The sequence below is a fragment of the Triticum dicoccoides genome, chromosome 3B (genome assembly GCF_002162155.2).
Source record: "Triticum dicoccoides isolate Atlit2015 ecotype Zavitan chromosome 3B, WEW_v2.0, whole genome shotgun sequence".
Lineage (NCBI taxonomy): Eukaryota > Viridiplantae > Streptophyta > Magnoliopsida > Poales > Poaceae > Triticum > Triticum dicoccoides.
Genome location: NC_041385.1, coordinates 799,652,657 through 799,658,768, shown reverse-complemented (window position 1 = coordinate 799,658,768; position 6,112 = coordinate 799,652,657).

The following is a 6,112-nucleotide window of genomic DNA, read 5'->3' as shown; positions in this document are numbered from 1 at the left end:
GGGGGGCGATGATAGCGACGTGCCTTCGGCTCGCTTTAGTACTTGTAGTTGCCGCTAGGTGGTCTACGGATGTGGATATAATTTTTATTATTTTTAGTATTCATTGTACTATCATAATTAAAGATAAATAGATCAGTAATTTTTTTGCAAAAAAAAGAATACACCTGCGCAAAAAACCTGTCCGCAAAAAACCTGTGTGACCCTTGATTAAAATATTCCATAATAAAGACCTGCGCTACCCACCATGAATGACAACAGCAAGAAGGATGTAGGGCATTGCTCATCACAGGAGGCCCCAACATGGGTAAAACCACCGTGTTCCCTCTGATCTAAGACGTCTAGCCATGCTAGTAACTCTACCGAGGGTACTGAAGGATTTCTGCATCGTCACTAGTCTTTCTGTGTGTACTAGCAAACACATTAGTCCCTCACTGTTTCTATCCAACAATCTCCACAACTCTCGGGGAACTCAATTGTACCAACACATACAAATCAAATAAAAGGCCAAAACCTACCAGAGTAGGAGTTTTACATAAGAATATCATTTTGTTTAGTTAATCACTGAATTAAAACAACAAAATCGCTGGACCTAGATAGAAATATTTTTCATGGTCGCAAGTAATTAATTAATAAATATTAAATCCACAAATGAATGCAATGCTCCGTGGCACGTGCCGCCATGCATCCTGGCGGCAGCCTATGCTGCTTTTCTGCCATGCGTTGTGTCTGAAAAGTCGTCATGAGACGCCGCTGCTCCATCACTAAAAGATGTCAAAGGCCGTCCGTTGCACACATGCTAAGGCTAGACTATGATTACTTATTTCTAAAAGGAAGTACTACCATTAAAGACGGCTTGTAATCTTGTACAGTAGCACATTTAGATCTCTACTCCTAATGGAGCAGTTGGTAGTCTCGCTTTCAGGTTTTTTTTCGTCCCACCACTTTCGTCCGGTTTTTTTCGTAGGTTAACCGTCGTAGATTTTTTTCGATGCTGCTTTCTTATTCACCGGTTTATTTACCCATCAGCTCTTTCCTTGCAAATCAGCACTTTCCAAACGTGCACGTAATCACGGATCTAAATTTACTAACTTATCCAAATCAACCGATACCTTCCATCATTGCAAATTTCTTTAGGAAACAAATAATAGATTTTAAGGAAACAAATAAAAGATTTTAAAGACGCATCATACTTTACTAACAATCACTAAAAATCAAATCTAAATTAATTAACCTTACCTTAAATCACTCAATCACTTTAATTAGAAAACATTTTCTTTCCTAACTGCAGTTGGTAGTCTCGCTTCCAGGTTTTTTTTCGTCCCACCACTTTCGTCAGGTTTTTTCCGTAGGTTAACCGTCGTAGATTTTTTTCGATGCTGGTTTTTTATTCACCGGTTTATTTACCCCTCAGCTCTTTACTTGCAAATCAGCACTTTCCAAACATGCACGCAATCACGGATCTAAATTTACTAACTTATCCAAATCAACCGATACCTTCCATTATTGCAAATTTCTTTAGGAAACAAATAATATATTTTAAGGAAACAAATAAAAGATTTTAAAGACGCATCATACTTTACTAACAATCACTAAAAATCAAATCTAAATTAATTAACCTTACCTTAAATCACTCAATCACTTTAATTAGAAAACATTTTCTTTCCTAACTGCACCCCGCTTAGTGTGCACATAACAATCCGAAGTAATTAGAGTCACATGATTGAATCCATTTATTTAGAGTGACATGATTGAATTCATTTATTAACAATAATCCTCACCAAAAGTGCGTTTAGCAATTTTAGAGGGCGGACCAAAACTCTGTCATCCGCTCGCCCGCGTTTGTTTAGGTACAGGAAAAAATGGCATTATATATGGAAACAACACGACCGGGGAGGCGGCGCAATCTTCGGGGATAGGGGATCGGAGGAGAAGGATTGGCCTGGCAGCATGATCGGGGTGCTTCCCCGCGGCCGCGGCCGTCCTCGCGATGCCACCTACCCGAAATCAACGCTGCTCCCTGTCGTCAGCCGAGGCGACGCCGCCTGCCCTCCTACCCACGGTCCGCATCCGCGTGCAGCTACGGCGGGAGGAGAAGCGACGGGGCCGAGGTCCTTCATGTGTTCCGGGATGGAGGCCATGATTTCGTCGAGGTCGTTGCTGCCTCCTACACTCAGGGTGTGTCACCGAGATCGAGGCGAGCATGAGGAGCTGTGGCCACCGCCATGGTCACCCCATCGCAGGGGATGGAGCACGCCGTCGGCCTACAGCTTGTGGAGATCACTGTTGCTCTTCAGGTCGCGTGGTGACCGGATCTTGCCGATGTGTCCCTCCCCAATGACCTCCTCTTCGCCCGGTTGGCCGGCATGGATCTCGCCACTGCTGCCCTCAACTTCTCTGCCTCGAGCTCGACGGTCAGCCACCATGGATCCCCCAGCTGGAGGGTCACGTGAACCAGCCGTCCTCCCATGCTGCAGCGGCGAGAAGGTGACATGGCTCTCCGTACACGAAGAGTGGAGTTCAGTCAAGTACTTATATACTTGGCCTCTACTGCTGATCCATGTACATGGAGAAGAACAGACAACCGCTCATTCATACTTCGTTCCACTCCTTTGCGCTATATTACTGGAGGTGACATTTTCCTATCTCTCTATGTTGTAACAAGCCTGCTGCCTGCATAGTTAATGGATTTTTTATTTAAATTTATCGCTGCTTAGTGCTTTGTTGCAATTGTTCACCCAAGATTCTTATATATAATCTGAGCGTATGTAGGCATACTTAGCTTTGCTATTCCATTTTTTCTGGCGCATAGAAATAAGAGTATTGTTCAGGTTAGGTATTCAATTGAGTATGGTATTTGGATTGCTATCAGAATGTCTTTTCTATGCATGTGATTTCTCACATCTGGTTATAATATTTGTGAAGACGTGCATTGCACGTGCACTTGGAAGCGGGCCCGTGGCCCGCGCTGGACGGCGCCGACGCCGACCCGAGCCACCTCGTCCGCGTATTCTTGGAGCTGTGGCTGGTCGATTTACATGAAATTAATTCCCCTAGTTCTGGTGGCAAATATAATACACATAATCCATATTGTTATGCACTAGCGTGTATGTGTGAAATAGATGGATTATGGTCCCGTACCCAATAAGATAGATATGCGTGTGTGTTAGAGAGAGAGGGAGAGGGGGATAGAGAGTGAGGAAGAGGGAGGAAGAGTGTGTGTCTGTGTGTGAGGATTTGATGGTAAAAAAGATCGTCAATATCGTAATATTGAACTCTTAAAATTAATGTGACCCCGTTGCAACGCACGGGCGTTCTTCTAGTATCACTAGAATCTGTCACTAGAACCTGCTGTGTTTCGCGCGGAAAAGCAGCACAGGCTGCCGCCAGGATGCGTTGCGGCATGTGCCACATCGCCACTCCGTTCCGTTTTCCCGTGCGCCATCGGCCGAAATCATGTGCAGCTGATGCTGCAAGAGTTGGTGGCGGCAGGTTCTGCAGCGAGACCCTGTGGCAGCAGGTTCCACGTGTCGGCTGGCGCACCTGTCACCATGGTACAAGTGGTTCTTTTTGACATTTTTGTTTGTAGGTAGTTTTTTTGACAATTACACTGGGCAGATGGTCATTTTTGACAAAAATGCATATTCCTAGCTAGATCATCAATTTGACAACTAAATATGGGAAGGCTTTTTATGACAAAATTTACTAGTGGTAACAGCTGGTCTAGGTGGAATCACGCTCGAAGAACGAAAACAAAAGAAAAACAAGAAAATAGAGAAGAAAAATGGCGAAAACAAAAATATAAAAATGGAATTAACTGCAAGGAAACTCCGAGCCTAGCCAGCACGTGCCTCTCCCGCACGTTCACTAGGGAGGGCACTCTCCGTTTAGGTGCTCCCACTGCAAAATTGGAGAAGCCCCATCCAGTGCGAGCTCAAGTAGTTAGTGAAATCTTTCAAGAGAGTAAATACATACAAAAGAATTGGGCTAGGTTATCACATAACCACCATGGGGGACTAATACCAAGGAATCCACCAATATTGGGGTAGGGTTGTAACACCGAACACCGATATACGAATTTGCTCATCCTAAACATTTCTCACCGTTGGCACACTAGTCAAGCTGACGTGGCACACATAGACGACTCGCAGGTGAGGCCATTAATTCAATTGCTTGGGTGGTTAAAGAAGACGGAACAGTCAGTCTCTCTCCTGTGTCCCCCAATTCTATCTGTTCTTTTCCCATTGCCCTTGCGTTCACGCAACAGTGGACTGACTACCACAATTGTGTCGCCGCAATGGTATCATGGGGAGATGGGTCCGATTCTTCTGAAGGGTTCGGCGGCGATTCGTTGGGTAGGGATGTGAGTGTTCTGTTCTCAATATATAGGGTTAGGGTTGATTTGGGCATTTTTTTTTCTTAATTTCAACTCAATTTAACATGTTTTTTCATATATGGCGTGATGTGTTAGGTCCTGAACAATATCTATATATGTTGTTTTATAATTATGCGGGAATGAATTACTTGTGAATTTTGTGGAATGGGTTGATTTGGAGTTGGCAGAATCACTAAAGGACAACATTGTCAAAGCCTTTGAAAATGTATGAAGAGGAGAACGGAGGTAGAGTTAAGGGTAATCTTGTGAATGCTGAAAGAAATTTCAACATTACTAGAGAGAAAGGAAGCTATAGGCTGAGCTCGTTAAAGTGAATGATGAACTTCAAAAAGTGGTGAAGGAACAACCGAAATTTGCCCCAAAGGCCCAAAATGAAATGACTTTTATTCAGGTGAAAGCAGAATTGGAGCAAAAGAAGTTTCTTGATGGGACAACTATAAATTCCCACAAAGTGATGAGAATGAAATTATAAAAATAAAGGGATATATAAGCAGAAGGATGAGGAGAAGAACCTTAAATAAAAGTAGGTGTGCAGTTCAAACGCAGAACAAGACATGTCAAAGTTGAGAAAGATTAAGGAAATTTGTGATGGATGAACCAGTGCAAGTGTTGCTAAGTTCAGGTCGAACCATGTGGTGGCACGTGCTCCCAAAACCAGTTGGGAGCGACCCAACAAAAATAGAAGACTAAAGCCAACAAACTTGAATACAGACGGACAACAGCGTGAAGAGGCAATTGCCATTGGGTACTACGAATATTAGCTACAGCTAAGAAAGAATATCACCATGATTGGGGGCACACCAAAGAAAACAATGGAGTCGGAAAAGGGCCACACCAATCGCTAGAAATTTGCAGGAGTGGCGATGAAACCTTGGAAGCAGTTTCGCTGACGAGAGCGCTGCCATCCGAACCCAGTATTCATCCATAGACCCATGTATGTCTCTCTATCTCCACCTGGTTCCAAATGTGCTCCATCTCCAAGGAGTATGTCCCCAAATATATTCTTCCGCGGCCATTATGTTCCGCCCGAAGCAAACCAACTCCCCTTAACTAATGTGGGAATGATCATCAACAAATGTTATGAGTGCTTGGAAAGTTTGGTGGTCAAATAACATTCATGAAGCTCCGTACAAAAAAGACAAAATTATAAAATCTGCTCAAACAGTGCACTTATATTTTGACTAATGTTCAGTGATTTTGTCTTTTTTCTACGGAGCTCCTCGAATGTTATTTGACAGCCAAACTTTGCAAGCGCCCATGACATTTGTTGGTGATCATTCCCACAAAGTTTCATTTTTTTGAAATGTTTTGCTATGTTTTATTAAGTGGGTGCACACTCTCTAATCATAAATTAATCATAAGGTTTAGCTAGTAGAATCTTACTATTGTGGGAACGGATCTGATAGTAGAGATAGGGGGTTACGTAGGAAATGGCAGAGTACAGGTATGGCGAGATTGTACACTTGGATTTACGAGTTCAGGCCCCTCTCGGAGAAGGTAAAAGCCCTACGTCTCAGTGCTGCGGGAGCTTTGTTTCTTGGGAGTGTTGAGTTACAGGGGGTGCGAACCCTTGTGCAGGAGGGGAGGAGCGGCTTATATAGAGTGCACTGGCCCCTCGTCGCCCTCAGTTACGCAAGGTTTCAATGAGATGGTAAAGTCGAGTACGTTACCGGTAACGCCCGTAGTTAATGATCTTTACAACGATGAATTGATCGTCTG